Source organism: Eumetopias jubatus, unplaced genomic scaffold (genome assembly GCF_037043125.1).
Source record: "Eumetopias jubatus isolate StellerSeaLion01/CBP00866 unplaced genomic scaffold, mEumJub1_p1.0 scaffold_11, whole genome shotgun sequence".
Taxonomy (NCBI): domain Eukaryota; kingdom Metazoa; phylum Chordata; class Mammalia; order Carnivora; family Otariidae; genus Eumetopias; species Eumetopias jubatus.
This window is the reverse complement of record NW_028274817.1, coordinates 104,146,950-104,157,676: the sequence shown is the minus strand read 5'-3', so window position 1 is coordinate 104,157,676 and position 10,727 is coordinate 104,146,950. Positions and strand designations below refer to the sequence as shown.

At 39.9% G+C, this 10,727-nt stretch overlaps 1 pseudogene; it reads left to right on the top strand.

The window, feature by feature from the left end:
• Window positions 1-1,764, top strand: LOC114197587 (DDB1- and CUL4-associated factor 8 pseudogene; annotated as a pseudogene).
• The last annotated feature ends 8,963 nt before the right edge of the window (window positions 1,765-10,727 follow it).

Genomic DNA, 10,727 nt, shown 5'->3' with positions numbered 1-10,727 from the left:
ATGTCTGACAACGGGAGCAGCACAGATGGCCCACAAGACTCAGGAAGAAGCAGCCTGCTTAATAGCCCTGAGGAGCAGTCTGAAGTGGATGCCTGGAGAGAGACATCTTCAGACACTGAACTGAGCTTGAGTTTGACCAGAGATGGTGGCGTTCTCAGCCAGGCCAGCCCAGAAAGTCAAGGCACAGACGCAGAAAGTTCAGCTGAAAACATCAACTTTGAAAGCACGGAAGACTCGGACCAGTTCTTCTGTGAGGAAAACCTATTCCCTTATCACCCAGCGGAAGAGGAGGAGAGAGGAGCGGCCGCAGAACAGCCTCAGGTACTGTGCGATGAAGCTAACCGTGATCAGTATTTATCAGATGAGGATCGGGCCCTGGAGGACTGGGTGTCCTCCGAAACATCTACCCTGCCCCGCCCTCGCTGGCAAGTCCTTTCTGCTCTTCGAGAGCGGCAGCTGGGTTACAGTGCCCGCTTCGTATATGAGGCCTGTGGGGCCAGAGTCTTTGTGCAGCGTTTCCACCTGCTCCATGAGCTTGAAGGCCATCATGGTTGCGTCAATACCGTGCACTTTAACCAACGTGGCACCTGGCTGGCCAGTAGCAGTGATGACCTTAGAGTGATAGTGTGGGACTGGGTGCGTCGGCAGCCAGTACTGGAGTTTGCGAGTGGTCACAAAAATAATGTCTTTCAAGCCAAGTTCCTTCCCAATTGTGGTGATTCCACCTTGGCCATGTGTGCCCGTGATGGGCAGGTGCGCATAGCAGAGCTCTCTGCTCTACCACACTGTAAGAATACTAAGCGTGTGGCCCAGCACAGGGGAGCCTCCCATAAGTTGGCTCTGGAGCCAGACTCCCCTTTTAAGTTCCTATCTTCAGGTGAAGATGCAGTTGTTTTTGCCATTGACCTCAGACAAGGCCGGCCAGCTTCCAGAGTGGTGGTAACCAAAGAGAGGGAGAAGAGAGTGGGGCTGTATACAATCCATGTGAATCCTGCCAGTACTTACCAGTTTGCCGTGGGCGGAAAAGATCAGTTTGTAAGAATTTATGACCAAAGGAAAATTAATGAGAATGAGAATAATGGGGTACTCAAGAAATTCTGTCCTCATCACCTAGTCAACTGTGATTCCAAAGCAAACATCACCTGCCTTGTGTACAGCCATGATGGCACAGAGCTCCTGGCCAGTTATAATGATGAAGATATTTATCTCTTCAACTCCTCTGATGGAGATGGAGCCCAGTATGTTAAGAGATACAAGGGGCACAGAAATAATGCCACAATCAAAGGCGTCAATTTCTATGGCCCCAGAAGTGAGTTTGTGGTGAGCGGCAGTGATTGTGGGCACATCTTCCTCTGGGAAAAATCATCCTGCCAGATTGTTCAGTTCATGGAGGGAGACAGGGGAGGCACCATAAACTGTCTTGAGCCCCATCCTTACCTACCTGTGCTGGCAACCAGTGGCCTAGATCATGAAGCCAAGATCTGGGCACCCACAGCTAAAGCTACCACTGAGCTGATCGGGTTAAAGGATATGATTAAGAGAAACAAGCGAGAACGGGATGAAGATCGCATACACCACACTGACCTGTTTGACAGCCACATGCTTTGGCTCCTCATGCGTCACCTGACACAGAGAGGTCATTACCAGCACTGGGGAGCTCCTGAAGTTGGAGTCATGGATGCAGAGTCGGATGCTTCTTCCAGTACCTCCAGTTCATCTGAGGAGGAAGAGAACCAAGACCGTGTTCAATGCCTTCCGTCCTGAAGGCCTCATGCCTGCTCCAGCTAGATGTCACCTCAGAAGGCCAGACTTTAAGTTTAACATTCAGTTTAACAATAAATTTGTTTTTGTTTTCTATTTTCTACCATTAAAACCACCTTTTCCATCTCTTTACTCTCCCTTCTTTACATTCTTCCTCTCCCATTCCTTTCCTCTCACTTGGTTTCTTTATTCCTCTCTCTTAACCCATTATATCTCTGTGTAAGAAAATATGTAAGGTTTTTCGTTTTTTATTTTTGCCTCTTTTCATTTGTTTTCTTATGGCTCAGCTCTTATAGCTGACTTTTAAAGGTTCTGGTGAAAAAATTAATAGCCTTATTGAATCTCTCTTCTCATTTCTGACACCCTGAAAGCTACGACCTTTTTTCTTTCATCTTTAGCAGTTTAAGGTTAATTTCTTCAGTTGACTTGAAAATTTCAGAAATGTGTTTATTCTTTAAAAGTAAAGTAAAATAAAGCAAACCATGGTCTTGTTCCTTTAATGCGGACACTTGGCCATACACACACACACACACACACACACACACACCCATTATACACACATACAGACTCTCTTTCACTCTCTCTCACAGAAAAGGAAAAGAGGAGAAAGGGTGCATAAATTCCTAACAAGATAATTCATGCTTCTGGAATAATTAGGGATTGTTGACACTTTCTGAATCCCTGTGTTAATATTGATTAATTTGAGCAGACAGAGGCTGGTAAAAATTAAACTTCATCACATGACATTGTTTATTCTGCACTCTCAATTCTCTTGAAGTTTTATGGCAAGAGCTCCCACAGGATTGCCTTCTAGGAAGTCCTCTTGGGACAACCATCTCCTGTAAGATACCAGCCAGGAATATAAGAATGCCTAATATTTGAGAATATATATGTGAAATGACTTTAAGAATAACTTAATGTTGCAATAAAGAGTTGTTTATCCTTACAGATAACTGATACCATTGGAAGAAAATTTCCATTAGACATCCATGCATTGCTAAAAATTCTCTTCAGTTGCTTATAAGAGTTAAATAGCTTTTAAAAATATCTTGTTTTAAGCCTTCTTTAATGTAAATTTTGCATGCTGGATGTTCAGTTAGTGTTCAATAAAAATAATACTCATTTTTGTTTTACACCTGTTACTTGTGTAAGTGAATGCAGAGGCCTTACTTTACCGCCCAGACCCCTGCTTTCCTTTGATAATACTCCTTAAAATGGATATTATCTTTGGCCCCTTGAGAGCAAGTTGAGACATTTACATAATGAAATTAGACTTTGGAATGGAAAATAACAACCAAATTTCCCATTCACTGAGATTCAAAGTCAGGAACAACTGCCTGGGGGATCTGGGAGGTTGGGGGCAGCCCTTACCAAGATTTGCTGTTAGGAAAGAACCTAAAGCCTCAAAAGAACCCAGTGAGTCTGAACTAAGCCCTGTGGTTTAAAACAGGACATGAGAACAAAATTATAAACTTAACATCCCAAGTTTGGGGCAACCCTGCACAATTGGGTGAGATGTATACTAGCAACATCAACAAAACATTCAAAACCACTTTTGGAATTTCTGGTGACACTGGGTGACAGAACAATGACAAGAGCAGATTATCCAGTTTTTTTTTTCTTTTTTCTTTTTTTTTAATTTTATTTATTTGACAGGGAGCAGCAGACCCCTCTGAGCAGGGAGCCCCATTTGGGACTTGATCCCAGGACCATGACCCAAGCTGAAGGCAGATGTTTAACCGACAGAGCCACCCAGGCGCCCCAGTATTGTTTTGTTTTGTTTTGTTTTGTTTTTCACCTGCTGTTTGGAAACAGTTTTGAGTGTGGGGGTGGAATTGTGAACTGAAACTTTCTTCAGAGTTTCCTGCATGGTTGATTTTTTTTTTTTTTTTTTTGAGATTCATTTCATTTTATTTTAGAGAAAGAGGAAACAGGCGCATGGCACATGGACACATGAGCAGGGGGTCGGGGGGAAGGGGCAGAGAGAGGGGGGGAGAGAGAATCTCAAGTAGACTTCCCAGTAAGCATGGAGCTGGCTGCGGGGCTCAGTCCCATGACCCTTGAGATCGTGACCTGAGCTGAAACCAAGAATCTGATGTTCAACCGACTGAGCCACCCAGGCGCCCCAGTTCTGAGATTTCTTGTGCTACATGAGACATTTGAGAGATTTGGAAGGCAAAGGTAAAGTAATAGGTATGTATTTTTTTAAAGATTTTATTTTTTGGGTTGCCTGGGTGGCTCAGTCGTTAAGTGTCTGCCTTCGGCTCGGGTCATGATCCCAGGGTCCTGGGATCAAGCCCCGCATCGGGCTCCCTGCTCAGTGGGAAGCCTGCTTCTCCCTCTCCCACTCCCCCTGCTTGTATTCCCCCTCTTGCTGTCTCTCTCTCTGACAGAGAGAGAGAGGGAGAGCACAAGCAGGGGGATCAGCATGCAGAGGGAGAAGCAGGCTCCACACTGAGCAAGGAGCCTGATGCAGGACTTAATCCCAGGACCCTGGGATCATGACCCGAGCCAAAGGCAGACATGTAACTGATGGAGCCACCCAGGCGTCCCAGTAGCTATATTTTTTTACTGCTCAGAAAGTAGAGGAAGGGGTATATTGTCACTGATCTGCTGGCTTACTTTACTGTGAAGCAGCTGGGCCTACAGCTATACCAGCTCCCCCTCATATCTCTTAGCATCACCAGTTCCATAAAAAAGAGACTACTTCTGCAGGGCACTTACTCATCAAAGTTGGAGGTTTGGAGGTAGTGAAAGAGCAACATGGGTTCCAGTCTGTCCTTGTAAGTTCCAGCTACTCCTCATGGATTCCAGTCTATCCTTGTTTCCCCCTATTTTACACCCATCTCTTCTTTCTGAATGCCTAGTCAGGCTAAAGCCTGACTTTAGGCTCCAGCACCTGAAGCAGACAAAAACCTTATGAAGACTGCTTAACCAGCTCTCACAATTACATAAGATGAGGTCTCTATTATATAAGTCACTTGTTACCTGTGTATCACCCTCCCCCCAGTGTTTCTGTTTCTCTGTTTGAACTATGATGAGTGCAACTACCCCCACCTATTTTGGACTAAGTCTCTAGATTACTTAAACAATTTGCCATTTGGAGGAGTAGAAGTCCTCCCAAAGAGAGAGGTTGGATTTGAATAAGATAGATGATAGATAGATAAAAGGGACTCAAATAATTAATTTGAAAAATAAAGTTAGGATTATAGGTGAAAGCCAAGCAGGTAAAGTCCCAGAAAATGGAAGGAATTGTTACAATTTTAATTTATGCAAACATTGGTCCTATTGATGTATAGAAGAGAGCAATACAATATCACTACCAGCCTTCCATGAGATGGCAGGCAAAGCTAATAATTCTATCAAATAAGCAGGCAAGACTGCACCTTTAAATTTAAATTTTCAACACCAATTATTTTCATTCCAATATGGAATTTCTACAGGACAGTTCTGTGTAAGCCCTCATGGCCTTTATGCAGTATTATAATTGTCTCCTAATTATGCACAGAATTTAACTGCATACAATTGTGACAGATGCCAAACTATACTTTTAAAAAGACATCTTTTGGCAGCCATTCCTTAAAAAGACAGGTGTGGAAAAGAATAGACATGAAAAAAATATAATGGAGCCTTATTGCTAAAAGGCAGGCCAAAAAATTTGGGTGAATTTTGTTAGTCCAACAGCAATCTTCAGCAGTGCTCATTCTACCATGTTGTGAGCCAAAAGCATAATGCATAAAGTTATAATAGACTGGATCTTAGCCATCCTATGATCAACTTTTATGAACTTCACTATCTTAATTTATTTCTACTTCAGTCTCTTCAACAGTAAATTGAGAGGTTTAGATTTCTATATTTAGTTTTCAGAGGCTTCTGGAGCACTTAATATATATTCCTTTACTGCATGGTGCAAGTTCAGAGATGGATGTATGACAGTTCAGTTTCACAAGGAGCTTAGTACAGTAATGCTGTGTTCTAGGGAGACCTAGAGGTTTTTGAATGTTTTCATTGGGAAGGGGGGGTAGGTAGTTTCCTATCCTGCTGCTTTATTCAAAGTTTAATTTATTTTCCTTCCTAGCTTTGGCAGCTTCTTTAACTCCGTTATATAAGCAACCACCTATGGAAATTAGACACACATATGCTATCAAGTATATTCAAGTGTAATTTCTCAATTTTTCTTCAGGAAAAAAAGTATATTAAAATGAAGTACAGGAAACTTTAGTTCAGAGAAGTTAACCTTCCAAAGTTATTGAGCTAAGAAGATACAGAGTAGGGACTCAAATAGAATTTACAACTAAATTAATCCAACTTAATAATGGTGCAGAGTGTCATTGTTTTGGTACATGGTGATTTGGTTTAGTTGACAACAAGAAATCTCAAGATTCTTTCATGACATTTAGGAGTCTCCTTTTATCTCTTAAGGTGGCCATGGTCTCACTTTGGACTTTTGCCAGCTATATGGTAGGTGTATTAGCAACTCAAACCCCTGGAATTAAATTGTAGGTCACTGAGGAAAACAAACAAAACAACAACAATGATGAACCAAAGAAAAAAACTAAAATACAAAATAGAAAAATAGTACATGATGGAGTAGGGATAGTACTTCTATCCTCTGCTACACATTGATCAGGACGACATTAGCTAAAAAGGTTGTTGCTCATGAATCTCTGTCTAGAATCAAATTCAAATCACAGCCAAGTCTGCATGATTGGTTCTTTTGATTATTCTTCTAAAAAGCTATAACAATCCAGATATTCTAGAAACTCTCTTCCTCAACTGACACGTATGACCAACACTGTGAAGGACTGAGACTCATGATAGGTAACCATAAGATCTTCAAATGAAAAAGCCTCTCTTTTCTACAGTGAGTTGCTCTCTAAGTAAGAGACAGGATTTGGGCCTTAGGTGTTACCCTCTTAAGACTAATAAATGATAGGGGCGCCTGGGTGGCTCAGTTGGTTAAGCGACTGCCTTCGGCTCAGGTCATGATCCTGGAGTCCCGGGATCGAGTCCCGCATCGGGCTCCCTGCTCAGCAGGGAGTCTGCTTCTCCCTCTGACCCTCTTCCCTCTCGTGCTATCTCTCTCTCAAATAAATAAATAAAATCTTTAAAAAAAAAGACTAATAAATGATAACTGATAGTCACCCTCATAAATATTCTTTTAAAAGCTTGCATTATGAACTATTGGTGAATAAAAGATACCTGTAATTTTTCAAAAAATGTCTTTAGAAATATGGAAATACACTTACTTTAACATCATCAGATAGAACCAAATATTTTTGGGGAAAGATTTTTTTTTGCACATGCTTTCTCATAGTAGTTTCTTCTCCAAAAACATCTCTGTAGAATTTTAGGGTGATGGAACTACTCTGTATGGTACTGGAGTGGTGGATATATGATTTAATGCATTTGTCAAAATTCATAGAGTTGTACATCACAAAGAGTAAACTTTAACATATGCAAACTAAAAGAATTTCAACCAGGATGTCAGGAAATCTCAGAATGTAATACACACTATGACAAATGAATCTAACTCTATTACAAATTTATGACATAACCTCACTGAAGCAGGTGGGAGAAAAGAAGCTGGCTAAATAACTTTGTCAAAATTAAAGACAAAAAGAACTGTACATAAAAACTGTACTCCAGCTGGCAAATTTGTTTCTCATGATGATTCAGGTTAAGTAATAATTCTCAACCTACTTTACAGATATATCTCATGTTTAATAAGCAAGTACATGGATGGTGAGAACTAGGTTTCTTACTTTCAGACAGGGCAATTATAGATAAGCAAGGAGGGAAGTCTAGATGAACTCTGTGGTACTGGATTCAAGCTGGGAGATACCAGTATGAATTCACAATTAGGTTAGCATAATATATATACAGATGGATAAATGCTGAAATAATTACAGAAATGTATGTATACATGGGTTATTATACTGATATATATTTCATAGCTCTCTCCACTGAAAGGCCTTGGGACCCTTGGCAGCCCTGTAGTAAAGAGCACCACCAGCACCTGGCTTTTGATTTCTAAAACCATTTTCCAATGAAAGGAACCAGAGATCCTTGGGAAAATGTCTGATTCCAATGCTAGGGCAGGGAATATACAAGATAACCCTGGAACATCCTGTAGTGCTGGACAGCAAGGAAGTGGGATGAGGGTATGTCAAAATTGCACAATAAATAATGGAGTTCCCAATGGCCAAAGCTAGAAGAGTTTGATTTAAAAAATAGTAATGTGGTATTACATTATGACCTAAAGTATAAGACAAATATTCATGAGTCCATCCTGATATAACAAAATAAATAAATAATTTGGGGATATGGGATAAATCTCCCTACAGAACAATTCCAAATAGCATAGAGGTGGAGTTTGATTTCCCTCCCTCTTTTAAGTATCTTGCATCCAAAAGAACAGATTATAAAAAAAGAAAAAAGAGTAACTTTATAGTAAATAAATCCTACAAACACCACTTAAACAAGTGATGCTGGCTAATATCACCAGTGATAAAGTTACATCAATATCATATGCCTCCAATATGATACAGGAAGGGCATTCACCTCCATGGTTGTTCTTCCCCAGATCCCATAGCATCAGTCTAGCCATGAGGAAAATATCAGACAACCCCAAATTAAGGAATATTCTACAAAATACTTGGCCAGTACCTTTAAAAAATTTCAAGGTCACAGGAAACAAGAAAAGGCTGAGAAACCAGAGAAGTCTAAGGAGACTTGGTGACTAAATGCACTGTGGTATCCTAGATAGGATCCTGTAACAGAAAAAGGATATTAGTGGACAAAGTTGGGAAAATCTGAATAAAGTCTGCAGTTTACTTAATAGTCACAAATCAATGTTGGTTTCTTAGATTTAACAAATAGACTAAGGTATTGTAAGACGTTAACATTAGGGGAAACTGAGTGAGGGGTATGTGGGAACTCTGTATTAACTTTGGAACTCTTTTTTTCTATAAATCTAAAATTATTTCAAAATGATAAAAAAATTAAATATCAAAAAATCCATGGAAAATTCTCTAACCTTAGTAGCCATAATAATTGTGGTAACGTTTATCATATCAGCAGAAATAATTCAGTTCCCTTAGTTTTTGAAGTCTCTGCTTATTTTGTGATTCATGCTGAGTAACTTTCATTACTTGTGACCTTTTGAAAATGTTCTTTCTTTCATCATTTCTCTATTTTTTTTCAATGATGTGCTTCTGGTAAGTTGCTGCTAATAAAAGTGCAATAAAAAGTGTAAATTGAAATAAAGATGAAATTTTAAAGGACATTTAGTAAATTCTTAAAAGAAAGAAATTTTCTTAAAGAGAGACATTTTACCAAACTCAGTTGTAAAGTACTTAGTATTTAGGAACTGCACAAAAATGCATGCATAGCTGAGTTCTTTAAACCACTGATAATTTAATAGGAAACTTATCTCTTCAGTAAGTAAAATTTTATGGACATCTTTAGAACAGAGGTGGAATGGAAGCCAGATTTGCATTGGTTAAAGGTGTATACAGGAGGAGAGCAAGTAAGATAGTGAGTATAGGCAAGTCTTTCCAGAACTTTTGCTATGAAGAGGAAAAGAAAAATGGGAGTGATAGCTGGAATAAGATGTATATTTAAGGGATCATTGTTACACTTTATTTTTAAGATGAAGGATAGTAGAAAAATTTATATTGACAATAAAACATGAGAAAGAAATAAATGATGTGGGAAATTGTGGATTTCAAGCCCTGGAGGAGATGTTACCTAGAAACAAGTGGAGGAATGACCTTTCCTAGGATCAGACCATATGGTATGAATTCAGTCAAAAAAATTGACAGGTTTGGGGGTAGGAAGGGGTGGGGGAGCCTGATGTTATTGCTTTGACTCTCTGCCCTATAAAATATGAGGTAAGGCCATCAGTTTTGACTCCTGGGGAGGGAATTTTGTAGTTCTGAAAAGAGAGAAGAAAACTGAACCTAATTTTCTCAGAAAGGAGGGAAATAAACTTCCTAGGGAAATATAATTTTTTCAAGGAATTTAGAATTTTTGAATAAAACTGTAACTAAAGAAATTTTCCTTGGCCATCACATTAATGGCATTTATTTGAAATTCAAATGTAGCTTGTAAGTACATAAAAAATGATGTGTGGCAAAACCTTACTCCACTGAAGACAAAGGAGGTGCCTCCGTCTCATTTAGATAACAGGCATTATCATGGCATCCATGATTTCTGTGCAATGTCAAACTCAGTTGATTTAAGATCCAAACTGAAATTTGTACTTTCCATCAAAATGCTTATAAAACTTTTTCTTGATTATACCAACATATGTACATAGAGTGCTTACAACTTCAGTGCCACATAAATCTAGGCACTTCCTAGAGTTATCAAGTAAGAAGCCTTCTGCAGAATACCACAGCAGAGAGCCATGTTCTACTACCTTTTAATTTTTTAATTTTATTCATTTTTTAACTTTTTAAAGATTTATTTATTTGAGAGAGAGAGTGCACATGCCCTAGTGGGGGGTGGGGCTGAGAGAGAGAGAGAGAAATCCTCAAGCAGTTTCCCTGCTGAGTGCAGAGCCTGACGTGGGGCCGGGCGGAAGGACGTTGAGATCATGACCTGAGCCAAAAATCAAGAGTCAGACACCTAACTGACTGAGTCACCCCAGCACCCCTCTACTACCTTTTTAGAACCACAGTTTCTAAAACCTGGACTAAAACTTGAGAAACCTCTGCAATGAGTATTAGAAGTCCAGAAATGAGAAAACGACCATACCAACATAGTCAACACGATGTACAAAGAATAAAATCAGTGAAACAGTTCCCTCAATTTCTTTTTATCTTTAAAGATTTTATTTATTTACTTGAGAGAGAGAGAATGAGAGATTGAGAGCAAGAGAGGGAAGAGGGTCTGAGGGAGAAGCAGACTCTCCGCCGAGCAGGGAGCCCGATGCAGGACTCGATCCCGGGACTCCAGGA